This window comes from Lissotriton vulgaris, chromosome 3_2 (assembly GCF_964263255.1).
Source record: "Lissotriton vulgaris chromosome 3_2, aLisVul1.2, whole genome shotgun sequence".
Lineage (NCBI taxonomy): Eukaryota > Metazoa > Chordata > Amphibia > Caudata > Salamandridae > Lissotriton > Lissotriton vulgaris.
The window spans coordinates 121,216,854-121,240,223 of NC_141690.1; positions in this window are offsets into that span (position 1 = coordinate 121,216,854).

The following is a 23,370-nucleotide window of genomic DNA, read 5'->3' on the forward strand; positions in this document are numbered from 1 at the left end:
TAGTGAGCAAAAGAACGAAGGATTTAGGCCCAGATCTGTGTACTGGGGTTTTTGTATGACATTGTTCTGCATTCTGTCAATCAATCGTTCTTTTTGCATTTGTCACCCAGAGTGTGACGGGCATGGTCAGACGTGGGTCCCGTGCTCTCCATGCCACTGGAGTCAAGCTATCCTGGCTGATGAGGGGTGAAACCCCGAAACCGGTCCTAGGATGCTGGTTTCCAGTCCAGGGAGGACCTCGCCTGGCAGTTCGGGCTGGATTGTTCCCATTGGGCGCAGGGTCAAGACTGATTTGCATATGGCTGGGTCCAAACCGGAATGGCATGCTGAGCAAAAAAACAATAGATTTAAGCCAGATCTCTGTACTGGGGTGAATGTATGACATTGTTCTGCATTCTGTCCATCAACCGTTCTTTTTCCTTATTTTTAGCAGGTTCCAACATTTGAAAAATAAATAGAACTGCACCAGCGATTGTGTAGTAGGGGTGATTCCACCCCAAAAACAGGGAAGAGAAGCCCCTTAGGTCTGGTAGAGGGCAGCAGATTGGCTGTTTTCAGAGTGTGGTGTGATGTGAGATTTTATTTTATTAATTAAAAAAAAATAATTACAGCCAAATATGTTTTACGATTGGTCAGGAAAGAAGAACCCCGGGTAATCCCATAGGTTGTGTATGCAAATGCAGAAGCAGATTTATGTAAAAATAGGTGTGCAGCCATTACTCAACCAGAGCTCTTGCACACTTATTGTAATGTATGTATTATCTAGTCAAAGCTGTATTTACTGTCATGTCAATATATCACGTGTGCGCTAATTTGTATTTATCACCTTTTATTTATGCTATTTCATCTCTTATTTGTGCTGTTTCATCTCACAATTGTGAGCAAAATGGTCCATGTTCTGGAAGACCTCTTGATAAGTTGGAGTTCCAAGACAATAACCGTAGACTCACCATTTTGGGTGAAACATTGTTACCCCCAACATGATCAAAAGGGACGTTATGTCACTAATCAGCACTATGCCCATACAAGAGCAGAGTGTAGCACTAACGAACAAGTTACTTACCTTCGGTAACGATATATCTGTAAGAAACATTAGTTAGTATTAGATTCCTTACCTTAGAATATCCCCAGGCGTCAGCCTGGATCCGGAAACTTTTGCGTAGCAGTACCCCTGCGCGTCGGTAGGCGTCGTCTGCAGGCGTCCCCTGCGGCTCCGCGTCCGTCGTCGGCGTCGTGCGCCGTGATGACGTTGCTGGAGTATATAGACGCCGCCTCCGCGCGCTGACGTCAGTTCTTTGTACACAGCTTTTCCGCGCCAGAACACGCAGAGCCATGTGAGAACCAACACTGGTGCCATTTGAAACTAGGGCCCTGAAAGGGATGTCCTTAACCCTAGGTATCAGTTCGCAGAACAGGGAGGATGGGTGGGTTCGGTAAGGAATCTAATACTAACTAATGTTTCTTACAGATATATCGTTACCGAAGGTAAGTAACTTGTTCATCTGAAAGAAACACGTTAGTATTAGATTCCTTACCTTAGAATAGATACCCCAGCAATACCAACCCCGGTGGTGGGTCTGCGAACCAATACATTCCTACACCAGAAAGTCCTGGAGGACAGAACGGCCAAAGAAGCCATCCCTCCGGACTTGACTGTCCAGGCAGTAGTGCCTCGCAAAGGTGTGCAGCGAGGCCCACGTAGCCGCCTGGCAAATGTCCTGCAAGGGGACTCCCCGGCCCAGGGCAGTAGTAGCCGCCGTGGCCCGAGTGGAATGGGCCCTCAGCCCAACAGGAGGCTCCTTCCGAGCCAAAGAGTAGCACGCTTTGATGCACAGAACGACCCACCGAGAGATGGTCCGTTTATGTACCGCCCGTCCCTTCTTCGCACCCACGTAGCCAACAAACAGTTGGTCATCCACCCGGAACTGGCGTGTGCGATCCATATAAAATGAAAGCGCACGTTTTGGGTCCAGACGATGGAGCCGCTCTTCTTCCTTTGAAGGATGCGGAGGCGGGAAGAAGGAAGGGAGGGTGATCGACTGCCCGATGTGAAAAGCAGAAACTACTTTGGGCAGGAAAGAAGGTCTAGTCCTTAGAACCACCTTGTCAGGATGAATGGACAGGAAAGGAGGTTTAACAGAAAGAGCCTGGAGCTCACTCACCCTCCTGGCAGAGGTGATGGCAACCAGGAAAGCCGTCTTTAAAGTCAGGAGACGGAGAGGACAAGAATGAAGGGGCTCAAAGGGAGCACACATCAAAAAGGTTAGAACCAGGTTCAAGTCCCACTGAGGCATCACAAACGGAACAGGTGGATACATGTGTGTGATGCCCTTCAAGAATCTCATTACAATTGGGGACTTGAACAAAGAAGGCTGATCAGGAAGCCTTAGAAAGGCTGAAAGGGCCGAAAGGTAGCCCTTGATAGTGCCCAGAGCAGAGCCCTGCTGGGCAAGAGAGAGAAGAAACAGAAGAACCTCGGAAAGAGGGGCAGAAAGAGGATCCACAGCCTTTGCTGTGCACCATGCCACAAATCTGTTCCACCGACAGGCGTATACCGACTTTGTGGAGGGACGCCTGGCTGCCAGAATTACATCACAGACTTCAGGAGGCAAGTCAAATGGCCTCAACTGCCGCCGCTCAATCTCCAAGCATGGAGGTGGAGACTGGACAGGTTCGGGTGGAGGACCGTCCCCTGCTGCTGCGACAGAAGGTCCTCCTGAAGGGTCAGGCGGATCGGGGGACCGACTGACATGCTGAGTAGCTCGGGATACCAGTACCTTCGAGCCCAGTCCGGAGCCACAAGGATAACTTGGGCCTGGTCGCGCCTGATCTTCTTCAGCACTCAGGGCAGAAGTGGTATAGGCGGAAAGGCGTATAACAGACCGCAACTCCACTCGCGCCGAAAGGCGTCGCCGTGCGAGTGCCGTCTTGGAAACTCCAACGCGCAGAACTGATGACATTGCTCGTTCTCTTCTGTGGCGAATAGATCTAACCAAGGCTCTCCCCATTGCAGAAAGAGGCCTTGCGCCACGTCCGAGTTCAGACGCCATTCGTGATCCATCGAGCACCGACGGCTGAGTTCGTCCGCCCTGGCGTTCAGAGAACCTGCCAGGTGTTGAAACGTCAAAGTCACGCCCTGACGTTCCAGCCACTGCCAGAGGCGCAGAGCCTCCTGGCAAAGGGTCCACGACCCCACCCCGCCCTGTTTGTTGCAGAACCACATGGCGGTGGTGTTGTCCGTGAACACCTGCACCACACTCCCGTTGACAAAGGGGAGGAGTGCCTTCAGTGCTAGACGAATCGCCCGTAGCTCCAACAGGTTGATATGGAGCCGGGACTCCGCCGGAGACCAGATGCCTCTGATCTCTGCCTCTCCCAAGTGGCCTCCCCAGCCCTGGAGGGACGCGTCCGTCACGACAACGTGCTCCGGTTGGGGAAGGGAGAGGGATCTGCCCCTGACCCAATCGCAGTCCGTAAGCCACCACTGCAGTTGTCTCGCAGTGCCCTCCGAGATCAAGACGTGGTCGGACAAGTTGCCCTGATGCTGGGCCCACTGAAACTTCAGGTCCCACTGCAGAGCCCGCATCCGCCACCGGGCGTGATGCACCAGAAGGATGCAGGAAGCCATCAGCCCCAGCAGCCGCAGCGTCAACCTGACCGAAACCCGGGATAGCGGCTGAAAGATGGGAATCAAAGCCTGTATATCCCGGACCCGCCGTTCCGGAGGATAAACCCAAAACTGCGCCGAGTCCAGAACCGCTTCGATGAAAAGGAGCTTTTGAGAGGGACACAGGTGTGATTTCGGCACATTGATGGAGAACCCCAGGTCGTGCAAGAGGTCTGCCGTCATCTGAAGGTGGTGGACGACTGTCTGGGGCGAGCCCGCCTTCAACAACCAGTCGTCTAGGTAGGGGAAGACAAACCCCTAACCTGCGCAGATGGGCTGCGACCACCGCCAACACCTTTGTGAACACCCGTGGGGCGCTGGTAAGGCCGAAGGGGAGCACGATAAACTGAAAGTGCTACTGGCCTACTGTGAACCGCAGGTAACGCAGGTGGGCCGGAAGGACGGGGATGTAAAAATACGCATCCTGCAAGTCCAACGCTACCATCCAGTCTTGCGGGTCTAGAGCAGCCAAGACCTGAGCCAATGTCAACATCTTGAACTTCTCCTTCCGGAGGAAGCCGTTGACGTTCCTTAGGTCCAAGATAGGACGTAGGCCCTCTTTATCCTTCTTGGGTACCAGAAAGTAGTGGGAATAGCAACCACGTCCTACTTCTGGCCCAGGAACGCGCTCGATGGCCCCCTTGGCCAAGAGGGCCGTAACTTCCTCCTGCAGAAGTGTCAAGTGGTCCCCCGACACATGGTGGTTCTGCGGTGGCATGGCTGGAGGAGTGGTCTCGAAGGGGAGGGAGTAGCCCCTTCAGACGAGTTGCAGCACCCACCTGTCCGATGTGATTGTGCGCCAGCGGGCGTGGTGATGGCGAACCCTGCCACCCACTGGCGTCACATGGGCCTGAAAGCACGGAATAGGAGGATTTGGAGGCAGATGCTGCGGGGGGAGGTGTGGCCTGACCCCGCCGTTGACCCCGACCGCCTCCACGGCGGTTTCCACGGCCGCCACCGCATTGAAAAGATTGTTGCGGCGCGTGGCTGGCAGCACGTGTGGGGACGCCCCTTCCTTGGCCACGAAAGGAGCGAAACGAACCCGTTTGCTGGCGCTGGGTCGAGAGACCCAAGGACTTGGCCGTGACCCTGGAGTCCTTGAAGCGTTCCAGCGCGTGGTCCGCCTTGTCACCAAACAGGCGACAGCCATCAAACGGCATGTCCATCAAGGCATTCTGGACATCTGCCGAAAAGTTGGCGGATCTCAGCCAGGCGTGGCGACGAATCGCCACCGTCGTGGACATCGCTCTGCCCAGCGAGTCGGTCGTATCAAGACCACACCGTATGGAATATTTCGCTGCATCTCGGCCCTCAGCCACAGCCTTGCCGAGTTTCGCCCGCACCTCCATGGGGCATTCTGGCAGCAGTTCCGCGACCGTATCCAACACAGAGTGGGTGTAGCGGCCCAAGAGGCAAGCGGTGTTGCAAGACCGCAGTCCCAAACTCAGGGACGAGAAGACCTTCTTGCCATACTGGTCATACCTCTTAGATTCCCGGTCGGGCGGGGCCGACGGGAATGCGGTCTGGGAAGTCGAGGCCTGGATCACCAGACTCTCAGGGGTGGGATGGGTGGACAGGAACTTGGGGTCGTCCGGACAAGGACGGTGGCGTCTGGCCACGTTCCGATCAACAGGCGAACCTGAAGAGGGCCTGGACCACGTGCCCCACAGAACGTCTGACAAGGCTTCGTTAAACGGCAGCAGTGGCTCCTGTGGGCATGACTGCGGTTTGAAGACCTCAGTGAGGATGTTAGGCCTCACGGCCGCGACGGGGAGCTCAAGGTGTAAGGCCTTGGCAGCCCTCATCAACACCACTGAATAGGCAGCTCCCTCCTCCGATGCCACGGAAGGAGGAGAGACAAAGCCAGGGTTAGGAGAGTCGTCCAGACCACTGGCATCCCCCAAATCACCTGTCCAGTCCACGTCGTACTGACACTCACGTGACAGAGGGTCCTCAGACCCCTCCCAACCTTCCCCGTACTCTACATCATCTCCATACTCGGAGTCAACAATGTAGACCGGCTCCTCGGGGTTCACAGGCCCCATCGGCGTCGAGCCCGGCGTCGAGCGATGCCGGTCCGACTCCGCGTCCGGATTCGGGGAGGGTATGGGGACGACGCCGCCCGGAGCCGGCACAGGGGAACCGGCGCCGCGCGGGGACGGCGTCGGGGGTAACCCCGATGGAATCGGCGCCGGAGAGGCCGGCAGACCAGCCGGCGTCGATCCCGAAGGCCCTTGCGGCGCCGGGGTCGGAGCCGTCGGCGGCACCGGGGCCGGAGCACCCGATGGCGTCGAGTCAGGGACACCCGAGCCGCTAGGGCCCCCGGACGGGTTCACTGGGCCCGAAGGCGCCGGAAGCCCCGTCGGAGAAGTGAGCGCCCTCATGGCCATGAGGAACGCCTCAATCTCCTCAGGCGTCGCACCTTGCCCAGGGACCGGAGGGTATGGAGCAGGCCGCGCCGGCGACTCTCGCGGAGCCGCGGGGTTGGGGTCACCCGAACCCCCGGCCGCGTCGCGCGAGCGTCGGGGGGAGTCGGGGGTACGATGACGACGCCCCGACTTCTTGTGTTTCTTACCTGAAGAGCCCGACGAATGGTGACGACTTCCGGAGCGCCCGGCGCGGCTCCGCGACCGCTCTCTCGAACGCTCCCTGGACCTCCCCCGGACCGGGACCACTCCCGACGCGGGGCCGACACCCGGAGCTCGAGTAGCTTGCGGGACCGCTCCCGTCTAGCCTTATTAGTCAGAGCCCGGCAATCGACGCAGGCGTCCACGTCGTGGTCGGGGCCCAGGCACCGGAGGCAAAGTCGGTGATGGTCCGTGACCGACATCGTGCGGTCACAACCGTCACAATTCTTGAAACCGGGCATCCTACCAGGCACCAAAAAGAGATACAGAAAGTTAACAAACTTGGTCAAAAGACCGGAGTACTGCTCTTCGGATCTGCGCTTACTGGCGCGGAAAAAAGAAGAACTGACGTCAGCGCGCGGATGCGGCGTCTATATACTCCAGCGACGTCATCACGGCGCACGACGCCGACGACGGACGCGGAGCCGCAGGGGACGCCTGCAGACGACGCCTACCGACGCGCAGGGGTACTGCTACGCAAAAGTTTCCGGATCCAGGCTGACGCCTGGGGATATTCTAAGGTAAGGAATCTAATACTAACGTGTTTCTTTCAGATTGAAAGCTTACCTGCTCAATACACAGATTTAGCAGATTTAAGTTACAAAAAGAAAGCAAACACTCTATATTAAATATTGACAGTAACCGAGCAAGCCATTGTTGAAATGAGGGGTTTATCAGATCAAGCCATACTGAAATACAGATTTGAACCACTACCATGGCCACAAACAAAAAGTATTGATCAACTCTTATTGTCCCAGGGCTACACACATCCAACAACACTTAGTTGCGGGGTCAGCGTGACCTTTATATTCAAGGAATATTCCATAAACTTTGTAATATCCCTCTTAAGAGTGGACAAGTGCAAAACATATGAATAATGTCCACCTCTAGGCTTTGACACCAAGAACATAGGACCCCAACCATACCTCCCCATTTAGCAATTTTAGCCGGCGTATAATAAAGATCAAAGATTGTCTTATATTGTTGAGCCGGCAGCCCAGCCAAACACAAAAGAGTTCGACCAAGCTCAAGAGATTCATAAAAGCTCCCATTGGTTAGACCTGGGGCCTCATTAGGATGTTGGTCAGACCGCCACCAACAGGCCGTTGGTGGCGGTCTCAGTGACATGCAGCAGAGTGGTCTGACCGCAGCCTTATGATGCGGTGGTTGGACCGCAGCACAGGCCGAAATGGAAAAAGCCATGATTCTGACCGCCTACACAGCGGTCTCATCATAATTTGGCAGGTGGGACCACCGACTATTTGTCGGTCAGTCCCAATTCCGCTGTCGTTATCGGGCCCCGAGTTTCAGCTGCCATTTATCACTTGGGTTTCTCAAGATGATCCTGCGACATCAATGTCAGGCCCCCATATATCCGACTGATTGAACACCTCTCTTTGCTCAACATCTCCATAACAGCATCTTTGGTGAAACTTCTTGGCTCCCCGCCTTTCTTACAGAGAAATCCTGTATCTGTAAATATTAAAAAAATAATTTCTGGCTGATCTTGTATTTCTCTTGTAAATACTCAAATGAAACTAAGGCCTCTTCTTCATACAGGTCCCCCAGCCTTCTTAGACCTAAATCTTCCCAACGCGACAATAACAAATCAGGAAAAATTCAGGGAAGCACTGTGTTCCTCAGCAGTGGAGTATAATAAATCAATCTTTCTAGTCCGATCTTTTTCCTCAAAGAGGAGCAAATACTATACGTTGCCTGAAGGGTCTTAAAGTGGACCTTTTTATAATAAATTGGTTCAGTATGCATAAGAAAGCAGTTTTTGGCGTGTTCCCCAAGTAGTAGCTCATAAACAGCCAGTGTACCACCGCCATCCCATTGATCAGCCGAGTCTCCCTCCACTAGGGAAAATATATTTTGAAGCACTGCAGCCCATTGATAACATTTTGGATTTGGAACAGCCCAGCCCCCTCTCCCCCTGGGAAGCATCATAAATGTCAAGCCCTTCATTTCTTACCATATGGCCAAATAAACCTACAAATCAAATCATCCATTGCATAAACCAGTGCTTTTCAAACTCCAATGGAATCGCTCTAAAAAAAAAAATACAGGACTTTTAAGTGAAAAATCATTTTTGCTCTATTACAGCAGCCAACAATATACATGTAACTTATCCAACCTACCAAATCCTGTTTCACTTTCTGAATACCTGGAGCAAGATTATTGTCCACAATTTGACCCACCTCTGCTGCTATATTCACACCTAGACAGGCGGCCGAGTCCACTGCTGGTGTTTAATGAAGCTACACCTGCTTATTTGCAACTTCTTGTATTTTATTCAGATTTAAGGCAGAGCCGGAAATTTCCCCAAATTTCAGGGCCTCCTATCAATCTCTTGTTAGGCCAAACTCGGATCAGGGGTTACGACTTTCAAGTCATCCGCATAACCCAACATTATTGTATTGGATCCTTGAAAATGCAGAGGTTCGATTTTAGCATTGGCGTCAATATTTCGCATTAGGCTGTCAATATAGCAGGCAAATAACAATGGGGAGCAGGGGCACGCTCTTCGACATCATCAGAGCGAGAAGAGGAGAGTTCAACCGAACTACTTACCCTGAAAACGATCTGTTTCCGACCCGCATTATAAACCTTTATTTTTTTTAAAGGGAATAAGTAAAACTTAATTTGACTTAGCAATCTAAAAGCGCTGCTATGCAATTGAGAAACAGCAGTTGTTTTCAGTGACCAAGAGGAACAAAAGGCAATTTCATTACAAGACAGGAGGCTACATTATGCATTAATCTTTTAATGCAACTCACAAGCAGCCGCTTACATCATAAAGGAAGAATTAGAATGCAGTGACAGCGTGACAACAATATAAGGCATGAGCAAGAACAGAGCTGCCTCTATTAAATGCGGCTCGCAAGCAGATACGTTGCTCTTCATTGCTTCTATATTATTGCTATTGAATGCCTCCTTTGTATTTATATTGATGATTTTCAGCGTTTTGTTATTCCTATTCATCTCTTTTGCCTTCTACTGCTCACTGCTCTTATAGTTTTCCTATTACTGCGTATTTCTTGGTTCCTTGTTCGGTCAGTTGACTTCCAATTTATGGTTGTCGATCCCCCCCCCCTCCTCCCACCGGAGCGTTAGTCAGGGCGGGCGTTACTTCAGACTCTTTGCCCGGGCTTGGGATTATTTCAGAGCTAGCTTTCTATCACCACAGGGCTCCCCGCATGGTCGCCGCACGGTTCCCTGCATGATCGCCGCATTTGGGGTCCAATTATACCCTTGTGACGCGCTCGCTTCAGCGGTCAGAGCGAGCGCGTCCTTCAACTTTGGGCGGCCAATGAACCTTAGCAACGGCGGCGTAGCGTGCCCCGCCTGCTAACGTACATTCCTCTAATTCCCCCGGTAGCGGCTGGCCCGAGCGTGTCAGTTACATTGCGCTTCCCAGCCGCTGCCGGAGGTCTCCCTCGATCAGCTGTTTTGTTCGGATTAGCCCATTTGGAGTGCGTTTCGCCTCATTTAAGGAGCTTGTTTGGGCAACCTCATTTAAGGAGCTTGTTTGGGCAGTTTACTAACCAGGACACAGCTAAGCCCTTTATTCTTTTCCACAACACTTTCTAAACTTAAAAAATAAAAAAAAATAAAAAGGGGGAAGAGTCTGGTAAACCAGTATTTTGTTTAAAGAATTATTTTAAGACATATATACATTAAACTGAATTATATATCTAATTGTTTGGATTTAAATAAACCAATCCAGATAAATAATAATAATAAGAAAATTAAAGGGGAACCAAATTATTTATTTAATAAATTACATTTAACTATCTCATTTTAATAACTTTTAATACTTACCCTGCCTATCTCTGCTATGGAGTCAGACAATTCTATTGCTAGCTCTCCTAACCACACTGATGACTCCTTTAAAATATTCTTACAAAGGGAGACGAGGTCCTGCATGATGGACACATTAAAGGAGGTCATGTCGTCCAAGAGACCCTTCTTACAAGAACATGATGACGACACTCGTGATCCTGAAGCTGTACGCTCAAAAAGCACTAAAAAAGGGAAACATTGTGAAGGCACTATTAGAGGTCGTGGTATCTCACTCACTTGACCTGGGAGGTCCTAGCACCTCGCGCTCGTTGGGAGGCCCCCGCGCCTCAAAAGTTACCGGTGTCCCTCGCGACATGAATAGGATGGGTGTCCCTAGCGGCACGAACCTGGTGGGTGTCCCTAGCGACACAAATTTTAATAGTGCATGTGATGATGCAGGTACCGATTCGGACGAAGATGACGTCTTCAACGATCCTTATGATGAGTTCGTCCTTGACCTGGATGACCAGGATCTGAATGACTTGGATTTTAATATCCATTCCGAGGCTGACTCTTCTCCCTCTTCTAAAGACGCCATTTTTTACCCTTTGGGTGATGAAATGTTTTCCCCGAACAACATCTCACACCCTAATAGTTCTAAATGGTTTCCCCACGATCATCTCGCCAAATTTATTACCAGATGGCTAAGAAATTCTCTGGAGAGAGAGACACGTAATACCCTAAGATCCGAATGCCCGAGGCCCTGCATCGAAGACAAGGTCTGCCAGACCCCCAATCTCGATCCTGACCTCATAAAATTTTTGTTCAAACTGGGTAAGGACCCCAGGAAAGGCCTTGAGAGGGGTCTCAAAAGCTGCCAGGATCGTCTTCTTGATGTTCTCGGGCCCCTTACTAAGATTCTTGATCTGGCCGAGGAATCTTATATCTCAAATTCACCACTCGACAATAACGTAATTAGATGCTGGAGCCAGAGAGCAATTGTCTTGCTTGGCAATGCTAATTCAGGCCTCAATATTGAAAGGAGAAAGACCATCCTCAATAAAATTAATCCTAAACTGGGTGACCTTGCCGAAAAGGAACCTTCAAACAAACCCAAGGGACTCCTCTTCGGTGAGGATATGATTAAGACTATAGGGAAGTACGTGTCCACTTTCACTGCCCTAGACAAGGCCCAAAATAATATGAGGCGTGTCCTCAGCACTAACTTTTTGGACAGGCCGGAAGAAGAGGCTGTTCTTCTGGCAGCGGAAACTACCAACCCTTTTCATCCAGTAGAGGCAGAGGTGCTGCGGGCAGAGGTTTCTACCCCTCCAACCGACAATTCTACCCCCAGAGAGGAAGAGGTTCTCGCAGCAGAGGTTTCTCATCCCGAGGAACTCCCAACAGCAACCCTCCAAGTAAGTCCTTCTCTCTCCTCTTCCCCTCCCAGGGTCGGGGGAAGACTCAAACACTTTTATCACGTTTGGAGATCCTTAACCCAAGACTCGTGGGTTCTCGAGACAGTTCAAGGGTTCAGAATAGATTTTGTGGATTTTCCATGTCAAACAGATACACCCAATCCTTTGGTTCTTCCAATAGAACATCTAGAAATTGTCAAAGAGGAATTTTCTTCTATGGTCCAAAAAGGCGCCATTATCGAGGTTCCTTGGTCTCAAAAGAGATTTGTGAGCACGCTTTTCTTAGTCCAAAGAAGGAGAAAGGGTGGAGACCCGTTATAAACCTACGAGAGGTAAACAAGTACCTAGTGTACAGTCACTTCAAAATGGAGGGCATCCACATCCTCAGTGACCTTCTTCTTCAGGGAGATCGGCTGGTCAAACTGGATCTAAAGGACGCCTATTTTACCATCCCTATGGCAGAAGAACATCAACCCTTCCTTCAATTTATATGGGAGAATCACCTCTTTCAGGTTCAAGCCCTCCCATTCGGGCTTTCATCCGCTCCTTGGTGTTTCACCAAGATCATGAGGACAATGGTCTTTCTCCTGAGAGTGAAAGGAATCCGCCTCATTATCTATCTAGACAATATTCTCATCATGTCCCAGACTCACTCAACTCTTGGAAGATCTCAGGATCGCCATGAATCTCATAGAGGATCTTGGCTTCATTATAAACCGGGAAAAATCCATTCTTACCCCTTCCAAATCTCTAGATTTCCTAGGTTTCACCGTAGACACCTTAAAATGTCTCCTCCTGCTTCCCAGTAAGAAGATCGCCAAGATTCGGAAAGAGATCAGGTTTGCTCTAAAACAGCAGTCCCTCACTCTTCGAGAATTGGTCAGACTTCTGGGCTTACTATCTGTTATATCAACCGCCTTGGAGGGACGAGGTCAGAAGACCTCTCCGATTTGGCCAGGAGACTATGGATGTTCTGTTTAGAACACGAAATTTCCCTGAAGGCGGAATATCTCCCCGGAAAATCGAATTTTTCCGTAGATTGGAATTCGAGATTCCGTCAAGACTTCAGCGATTGGAAACTCAACGTGAACGTTTTCAATTCTCCGTTTCATTTCTGGAGCCCCTTCGATGTGGACCTTTTTGCTAGCAGATTGACTTTCCAACTGCCCCAATACTTCAGCTGGATGTCAGATCCGGGCACTCTTGCAGTGAACGCCTTTCCCCAGCCATGGTCCCTTCTTCACCCTTACGCCTTTCACCCCTTCGCCATGATTCAGAGGGTTCTTCAGAAGGTGAGACAGGACCAGTGCTCCCTGGTCCTGATAACTCCCTTCTGGCCTTCTCAGGCGTGGTTCCCCACAACTTTGGAACTGTCCTGCAACATCCCCTTCCTAATTCCTGCAACGAAAGGACTGGTTTCAAACGCAAACGGAGAAGATCACCACCTAGTACTTTCAGGGAGTTTGAACCTTCTTGCTTGGAAAGTGTCAGGCAATCTAACGAGTAGTCTGGACTTTCGTCATCAGCTCTCACTCTCCTCGGAGAGTCCTGGGCACCAGGGACTCACTACAGATACAATAACATTTGGAGAAAATGGTTTTGTTGGTGCATGGAGAGGAACTTGGATCCCATGGAGGCTCCTATCGTCAATATAGTTAATTTTCTCGTTGAATTATTTGACAATGGCCTCTCCTATAAATCCATTAATTGTTATAGATCAGCTATCCCTGATGAACATTCTCTCGTCAATGGTAAGACGGTAGGTAAGAATGTTATTATTTGTGGAGTTTTAAAGAGCATTAGACTAAGAAGACCTCCTAGGCCTAAATACTAATCTTTATGGGACGTTAAACTTATCCTTGACCTTTTTTGCTCATGGCCTGATAATTCTCTTCTTAACAGGAAATGTCTTTCCATTAAACTTGTTACTCTTTTATGTTTGATTTCTTGTCGTAGGGTATCTGATGTTAAAGCTCTAGATATTTCTAATAGATTTTATGACATGTTTGGTGTTAGGTTTGAAATCCTTAGGAGAACTAAAACCATGTCAGATTCTATCTTTTACCCTCATTTTGACTTCTGCAAAAAACTTTGTGTTTGTTGATTGTATGAAAGAATTTCCAGAAGGAAAGACCTTCGGCCTCAGGATGCCAATCAACTTCTCATTTCCTTTGTCAAACCTTTTAAACCTATCTCTTCCTGTTCTATCGCCAGATGGGTTAAGTTGTCTATGAGCTTTGCTGGCATTGACCTTTCTAAATTTCAAACCCACTCTCTCAGAGGTGCTATGTCTAGCAAGTCCTTTTGGTCTGGTGGTAAGTTAGATGTTATCCTTAAAGCTGCTGATTGGTCCAATGCCTTCACTTTTGCTCATCATTATTGTAAACCTATTGAACACATATCTGACGTTGTTCTTTAAGGCTACCAACATGCATAATGTGCCTCCTGTCTTGTAATGAAATTGCGATTCTCCTATTAATTTGACCAGGGAATCTGGATTTCATTAAAGACACGGAGGCTAACATTATCCCACCCGTCCCTCTCTTGGACGGAGTATATATATTCTCATGTTGTTGACTTCTTACATTCGTATACTGTTTAAGTTTGGTCTTGTTGTTGTTTACAATATGCATTATATTTTTCTGCAAGGTTCTTTCAGCCATTTTAATTTCTCTCTTTCTTTTCAGATAACTCGACCTAACGGATCTTCCTGGTCTTCTCTTCGTTTCCCTTCTTCATCGATCTCCAGTCCAAGCTTCACCTTGATCTTCCCGACTCTCTCCTTGCTTCATTGCATTTAAAAGAGGCAGCTCTGTTCTTGCTCATGCCTTATATTGTTGTCACGCTATCACTGCATTCTAATTCTTCCTTTATGATGTAAGCGGCGGCTTGTGAGTTGCATTAAAAGATTAATGCATAATGTTAGCCTCCGTGTCTTTAATGAAATCCAGATTCTCTGGTCATGTTAATTGGAGAATCACAATTTAAAACACAGCACTTCTAAAAACGTCAAGATATTAATGTTGAGAAACATTAAGGTCTCGTTGTGCAAGTCATTTTACCGAACCCAGTCAGGTATACAAACCGTGTTTATAAAGATAATAACTGCGTACATGTACTCTGATGTCATGTGTGCAACACTGACTTTTATTTCAGAATAGAACTCTTGTGCTGAAAACCAACGCTCCCAAGGGTCCTAGCATCACACACTCACCTCTGAAGTGCATCTCTACTGCTATCACAGCTCCTGGTATCCCTTCACTCTGTCCTGGACAAGATCACTCAAGTTGACTCACAGGTATTTAGGGAACACTAGGGTTAGGTTGGAGAGTGGCAGGGAACAAGACCAACTATCGGAAAGAAAGTGCGTGTGGAGTTTTTAATTCTCAAAGGCGTTTCTATATTTTTTGTATCACTTCAGGTCGACAACTTGACTGTGGACCAACGCACTAAACCCCAGGGAGATTTGGCCCCTCTTTTGATCAGGCCTGTGGTTGTGCAACCATAGTCAAACTGGTAGTTACTGTCAGGCGGAGGGATCTGTTTCCATATCATCGCTGCAAGTCCATTGCACCTCATTAAGGTAAGAGAATCCGACAATACCATTCACAGTCACTCTCTGGTCCAGAAGAGGCCTTTCAGCAGAATATTGATGAACAAAGAAAATGGTGGGAAAAACGCCTGCCTGGGAATCCATCCAGCGAGATTTAATCATAATGCGCGAAAATCATAGGAAATAAGTCAGTGGAAACCATTAAGTGGCCTCAAGTGTGTCCAAGTACTATTGCGCTATCAGTCATTCTGTTTTTTTACCCTACATTGTGCACACTGATAACGGAACTAAAGGACCTCTACAGCAGAGCAGCTGGACTTCACAATGCACCAGAGAACTCAGAGTCTGGAGTATCATCGCTAAATGATGCCCCCCAGCCCCCGCAAGATGTAAGGAGGGGCCCCTGAGTCTGGCATATCTCATAGATATTCAATAACCTTGACCTGATTGGAGGCCCCTTGAAGCATTAGGGGGACCCTGACGAGGTGGAGGTCCCCCTGTGCCTCAGCGGCTGTAGGGGCTTGTGTTACGCTCCTGTTCATGGTATATCCAGTAGCAGTACATGGCTGGTGCAATCTAGAACACCTGAATCCTCAACACTGGGGGCAGTGGGAACAGAAAATAAGGCAAGAAAAAAATGAACAGAAGTTGGCTTTGATGTTAACTTCAAGTTTGTGCAGGTGTCCAACTACTAATCTAGCGATATTGAATTCACAGTGCAAGTTCGCCCAAGATATGAGATTCGAGTTCTTCTCTGAGGAACATGGCATCTTGACAATTGACAAACATGTGAATGTGTGGGTCGGTCATGCAGGTGTTTAACAGATAAGGCTATCCATGGTTAGGGAAAATAGAAATAAAGGTGAGCCGAGCTGATCACCAATATGTGTAATGTTTTATATGAGGGAATAGCAGATTCTGTCACCAGAGACTTCTCTTTTCACTGTACTTTCTCTGTGATTAAACATATGAAGCAGGTATGACTGGAATATGTAAGAAATGAAGTATTTCTGTCTGTCAGAGTGTTAAATGCATATTATTTCAATGCACTGCCAGGCAATAATCATACAGCCCTGTGAACATGACAGTGTAAAGCAAGAAGTATCGAAGCACTTCCTGCTGGGTGACGGATTGAAGAGTGCAAACACAAACAGCACACAGCCACTACTAAACGTACAGAGAACATATAACTTGTTTAATTTCCTGCACACATCATTCCACCACATTTCCGGGCAAGCATGGAATATATTAACCAGAGCAGTTGAGTGACGCAGGGAAGAGATGAGGGTCAAAGACCATAAATATCCACAGGCCCCCGTGAACATGTGCAAAACAAGAAACAGCCTGCAAAATGGCAGTCCCTGAAAACATTTATGGAAGTTAATAAGAACTATCGCGCAATAAACAGACAACGCAGTATGTCAGCGTAAAAGGCCATTTTATTAGACCAGGCTGCTTAATCTTTACATAACAATAAACATCAACAGTAAATAACATCAAACCCCCACTCACACTCCCCTCTCATCAGTTTCACCCGTTCCACCTCATCACAAACCACTACATGCCCCATACCATACCTTATTCATACCCAGCAATCACCTGTCATCCCGCCCGCTCCTTGTGTCCTTCCAGTCATGCCTCTATCCGCCATTCAAACTCCCCCCGCAAGGGATGGGTGTGCCCGCTCTTGACCCCCCTATCCCTTCAAAGTACCGCCTAAAGCAGCTCTGGCCTAAACTGGCAACCCCATAGACCGACCCAAACCACCTCCAACTGCCGGGTGGGTCGGAGGCCTTTTGCTACCCTCCCGATGGTGCCAGGCGCAGGAAGAGGAAGTTCCCTTCCTCCCCTGCGCCTTATACCCACCCCCTAAACTCCTCCCCTTCCCCTGCCTGTCCTATCCCTGCGCGAAAGACCCCGGGGGAAGACTAGTCTGCGACTTTGCTTCCCCCGGGGCCTGGCATCGAGCAATAAACAGACCACGCAGTGTGTCAGCGTAAAAGGCCATTTTATTAGACCAGGCTGCGTAATCTTTACATAACAAACATCAACAGTAAATAACTTCAAACCCCCACTCACACTCCCCTCTCATCTGTTTCACCCGTTCCACCTCATCCCATACCACTACATGCCCCATACCATACCTTATTCATACCCAGCAATCACCTGTCATTCAGCCCGCTCCTTGTGTCCTTCCAGTCATGCCTCTATCCGCATTCGAACTCTCCCCCCCCCCCCAAGGGATGGGTCTGCCCGCTCTTGACCCCCCTATCCCTTTAAAGTACCGCCACCCAGGGAACCCCCTGTAAGGCCGTTCCCTGCCCCACCCCCGACCCCCTGTTCTGCAGTTCCCCTCAGGCACACCGTCCCCAATCACTCCCTGCAACACCAGATCGCCTCATTCCACAACTTGCTCACCACATCTCTCATTTCCATCATGTAATAGGCGTTTCCCAATTGTGACAGGTGCACTCTGTTGTCTCTAAAAACTAAAGGCTCCTCCAGTCGAATCCCTCCGTGTGAGATCACTTTGATGTCCTTGTCCCCGCAAAAGAGTGTCATTGCCCTATTGAGTTTCCTTTGTGCCCTTTCAGTAGCCCCATGCTTCATTGCCCCTCTCCATACTTTCCGGGGGACCAGCTCCGTCCAGGCAATGCAGGTCCCTGCCAGCCTAGACTTCAACACCTCCAGATCCCTCTGCATAAGCTGTAAAAGCGCCAAACCTGACAGCTGTCCCAAGTCATTTTTTCCTAGATGTATAATCAACAAATCCGGGCATCCTCTCTGCGGAATCATCTTCGCGAGCCAGGGCAGTAGTGCCCCCCATCGCATGCCACCGTTGCCCCACATTGTACCTCATGCAAGTGTCCTTTCAGTCCCAGGTTACGACCGTAAACCTGTTCCGCATATTTGGACGCCCGATGCACGAAGGAGTGCCCAACAATCCATGTCACCGTCTTAGTCCCCGGTCCACCCACGCAACCTACGAAGAAAAAGATGTTAGAACAAGAACAGCAAACAAAAATCCACGTATCACGCAACTGCCTGCCTGGGACCATCTCATTTCCTCACATACCTCTCACAACATCGTGACTTCCACCGCCCAATCCGCCTAATCCTGTCCCAAGACCACCCCAACCGGGCCGCAGCTGTCGCAGCCCCAATCCTAAAGGAGTGAGTCCCGAAGCCAGACGCATCCAGACCCAGTCGTCGCAAAGCCTTGCGCAACACCGCCAATAATTGGCCAGCCATCATTCGGGCGCCCGATGCGTGACAAAAAATCTAACCTTCCGACCCACTTACCATCCCCAGGAAAGTCTGCCATTCAACCACCGGGCATACCGCCCCACCCTCCGTCTCATTCAGCCACACCCATTTACCCCTGCCCAACTGATCAGTCTTTGAGCACCACAACCAAATTCCCAGGCGACCGCCTTCCACCCGAATCTCCTCAAACAACCTGCCAGCCATCCTCCTCGTACCCAACAGTTCAGACACCCGAAACTCCCCAAAAAACATCCACACCATACACAAACGAAAGAGGCCAGCCTCAAAATGGTCGTAACAGTCCGGCAACACCCCAACCAGCCGGACCAATAACTCAAATGTAACCGCTTCCCGCAACCTACCCCCCCCGCCCCTACATTCCTTGCCCCAACCCCGTAGCATCCTGCTCACAACCACATCTTTCGTCGGGTCAAAACCCAGAAACAAAGCACAGTAAAAGGAGATCCCTGCCAATTTACCGGAAATCGTAGCCGCAGTCAAACCCTTGTCAATACAACACAGCACAAAACTTCTCACTCCATGTTCCACCGCAGACTTGTCACCCTTACCACAATCCTCATTCCAACCCATGAAAGAACCAAATTCAGACCATGCTAGCCGATACGTCCTCCTCGTGGTCTCCGCTACAGAACTCTCCACCAGGCCAATCATCCTCACTCCCCCAAGGCCCAGATGCCGTCCGGCAGCTCGGTCTTGCATGTATCCGCTCCCGGTGCCAGGTGCCGGAAGCGCTGCCACTGCGAACGAGACAAAGCATCCGCAATGTCATTATTCGCCCCAGGGACATGCTTCGCCCGAAACACCACATTCAGCTGCAGACAAGCCAACAAGAATCTTCGCAACAGCCGCAGCACTCTCAGGTCCCTAGCTCTCTGATGATTCACCAACTCCACCACCGTCATCTTGTCCACGTGGAAGAGCACTGACCTGTTCTGAAATTCCTCCCCCCACACCACCAGTGCCACCAGTAAAGGGAAGAATTCCAAGAAAGGACTGCTCATCCCCTGTTTGAGGCAGTGAGCCGGCCAAATTTCAGCACACCACCTTCCGTCCCAGAAAACACCAAACCCCGCTGACCCAGCTGCGCCAGAGTAAATTTGCCATTGCCAGACCGCCCTTTCCTCATCAAATTCCAGGGAGACACCATTGAAGTCTTTCAGGAATGCAATCCAGGTCCTCAAGGCAGCCCGTACCCCCATGAAAACCCTGACTGTGATGTGGGAGTACTGCCCCCGACATGGCCATGCTGAGCCGCCTACAGAACGTTTGCCCTGCTCTCACCACTCTACACGCAAAGTTGAGGAAACCCAGGAGTTTTTGAACTGCTCGCAAAGGAATCCGCTTCTCTCCAATCGCCCATTCTAAGCATGCCAGTATTTCCGCCACTTTAGCCGCAGGGAGGCGCGCCAGCCACTGCACTGAGTCCAGCTCAATCCCCAGGAACGTCCGGCAACAGCGGGAACCAGCCGTCTTCTCCGGTGCCAGAGGCACGCCAAAATGAAGGGCCATCTCCTGGAATCGCGACAGGGCCCTGCCGCAATCCCCGGAATCCGCCCTCCCCAAGAAGAGGAAATCATCCAAGTAGTGGGTGACCTCACGGCACCCGCTGACTCGCACCATGGCCCACTGCAGGAAGGGGCTAAATAGCTCAAACAGAGCGCAGGAGATGGCGCACCCCATGGGAAAAACCTTGTCCACGTAGATGGGGCCCCCCCCCAAACGGCATTCCCAAGAGCGAGAAATCCACCGGATGAATGGGCAGCAAACGGAAGGCTGACTTGATGTCACATTTCGCCAATTCAGCCCCCGACCCACACACCCTCACCAGACGGATAGCATCGTCCACCGACACATAGAGCACCCTGGAATCTTCCTCTGCAACAAAGTCGTTCACTGACTGGCCCTCCGGCCATGAGAGATCGTGTATCATCCTGAACTCACCTTCCTCCTTCTTCGGCACCACCCCAATGGAGAAATGATCAGATCATCTAAAGGCCAGTCAGTAAACGGGCCAGCCACCCTTCCTTCCTCAACCTCCTTCCTCAACTTGGCAGACACCACACTAGGCAATTCCTTAGCTGATCTCAATTGTCGGCCCAACGGCACACCCTGGGACCTTGATAGCCCACCCTAAAACCCTCTGTGAAACCCCAGAAGAGCCGCGACGACGCCTCCTGATCCGGGTAGCACGAGAGCCACGGAGCCATCGCCTCCACCCTAACCGGTGTAGGCGCCCTTCTGTCCAGGGTGGCCCCGCCCTTTGGCGTTCCTCCACTGTTCTGAGGGAGTGGCAAGTGTGAGGCACTGAGGAGGGCATGTTTCCCGCCGCATTTCGAGCACTCATGTTTGAACTTGCAGGGGTACCTGGAACAGTACCCCCTATTGTAGCTCCAACAGGCCCCCGTGGAATATCCACCTGGCTTGTTCGGCTGACCCGAGACGATGGTGTTGGGCACTGCACCTCCTCCCGCCCCGCTTTGGGCGGGACGCGGCGGAAAGGACCGATACACTACCGGAAAACCGCTGGCTGTGTGTGTGGATGCGGTGGAGTGCGTGGACGCCATCCACTGTACCCAGAGTTCCTGATCTACTTCCCCCCCAACTCTTCTCTGGATTCGCACTAACCCGGGCCCTGAATTCCTCGTCATAACTCAGCCAGGCAAAGCTGCAGACTGCATCTGAGCCTTACGAATGATGTCCATGTACTTGAACAACGCAATTGCCCTATCCAAATACTTCTCGCAGCAAATACTGGCATAAATCAAGAACGCTGATGTCCAGTTCTCCATCGTCACTGGCACCCTGGGGCACCTCGTCAGCTCCCACTCTTCCTCCTTTGAACCCTCTTTAGCCTGCACCTCTCTGTGCAGTAACTTAAACACATCCACAAATTCCTGCCTCCAAATCCGTGCCCCAAGTTTCTCAGAAAGATGCGAGCCCAACGGCATCGCCAGACCCATGTACGGCAGTTTCTTCGGTACCTTCAGCCCTTTCTCCTCCTTACCATCCCCTTTGTCCGTCTGCACCCCCGTCGTCACCGACTTACCGTCCACCTTCTCACCATCCTCAAGTGGACTGCCCGATGGCTTCTCCGACTCCCGGACTGAACCATCCCCCACTCCCACCGACCTGCAAGTCCTCTTACGCCGCCGCCCCCCCCCCCCAACCTGGACCGCCGTCCCGGCCTTGGTCTTCGTCGGGGCCTGTAAGACACCAATGTCGCCGTTGTCCGCAGCGCCCCCTACGCCCTCTGCGTCATCCCGCACCTCCCCTTCTTCCAGCTCGACACTCCTCACCATAATCCAACTCAAGCACCGGTTCCAGATCCACACACGCACTCTCCACCTCTTTCACCGCCCTATTCACACCCTTCTGCACACCCCCAGGCGTACGCGTTCCAGACTTTACACGTGCCGCAGGAGCCCGAGCCCTCGGAGGAGGGACAGCCGCCGCAGACTGCCCTGCTGCTTCTGTCCTGCGTTTGAGCCGTCTTGCGCCCCGCCAGGTACCCCCGGGCTCTGCCGACAGCCTCCGGCTTGGATCCCCTCCCGCCCCTGAGGTCGCTCCAGCCTGAGCGGGCCCCAGCACCATCGGGCCTCAAAGCCGTCCCTACACCCGCCATCACTCTCTGGGGGGGGGTCCTCTACGGCCTTCCTGGCCCTAACTCTCCTCTGCGCCTCCTCCAATTCCGCCTCCCGTTCCTCCTCAGAGGTCGGGGTAGGGGGCCCCTCGATCTCATGACGCCACACTGCCCCCACTCTGGCCGTGGTCTGCTCCGCCCACCTGACCTCACGGATCTGCTCCAGAATCCTCTCTTCCCTGGCCCTGTCCTCCCAAGACAAGGAGCCCCAGACCTGGGGGGGCGGGGGCGGGCAGTGGCCAAAAAAACTCAGCCCCCGGGGGGAAAGAAACCCCCAAGTACCGGCCCCGGGCCCACCCACCCCCACCACCTAGGGAAACAGGGGCAGCTAACCCTCCCAGGCCCACTGGGTCCCCGGCTGCCTCCCGCCCCGCCAGGGTAGGGGTGGGCGCCCTGGAGCTGGTGGACAGGTCGATGGGGGCATCATTCCATTGCCCCCCGTCCACAATCGCAGCCCCATTCTTCCAACCCTTCCCAGATGAGAGGTCCTCCGCCTGCCTCCCTTCCTCAGAGTCCCCCACCTCCCCATCAGCTCCCACAGACAGCAGCAGGGCCACAACCCAGCTATCCCCTTGTTCCACCCCACTCTCCGCGCCATCCGGCGCTTGCACAGGCCCCAGCAGCTGGCCCGGGTGGGCCACGCCCCTCACTGCAGCCCCAGAGGCTCCCGGCAAGAAATCTAGCGTAGGGAAGACTCGCGGGGGCAGGCTCTTGCGTTTCCCGCCCCTCGCCGAGTCTCTGGGCGCTCCGCCCCCCCCTCTGCTCCGATGCCTGCCCATGCGTGCCTGGCTCATCCTCCTGGCACGCCACCACAGCTTCCTTGACCTCGGCCGAGGCCGCGCGCGTGCCCCTCGTGGCCCCCACCCACGCTTGCCCCAACACACCTGGCTGCAGCAGGTCCTCCCTGCCAGCGCGGGCCAGCAGCAGCAAGGCCGCCCGGACCTCCTCGGCCGAGACGCCCGACAGTGTGCCAAAACGCACGCTTCTGGCGTATCCCCGAATCGGCTGCCGTTGAACAGCCCTCGACACTAACCACTAACTCAACTCGCTAAATACTATACTTTACTGACCCTACACTGAGCTCCCTTTTGCTACCCTCCCGATGGTGCCAGGCGCAGGAAGAGGAAGTTCCCTTCCTCCCCTGCGCCTTATACCCACCCCCTTAACTCCTCCCCTTCCCCTGCCTGTCCTATCCCTGCTCGAAAGACCCCGGGGGAAGACTAGTCTGCGACTTTGCTTCCCCCGGGGCCCGGCATTCCCTGCAAAGAGTCAGACTCACAAAGGTAAGAGACAGACATGTCAGTGGCGTAACGAAACTTGAGGGGCCCCCCTGCAAAGTACATGGAGGGGGCCCCCTCCAACCACACTCAGGAGCTCTCAGGCCCGGGCAA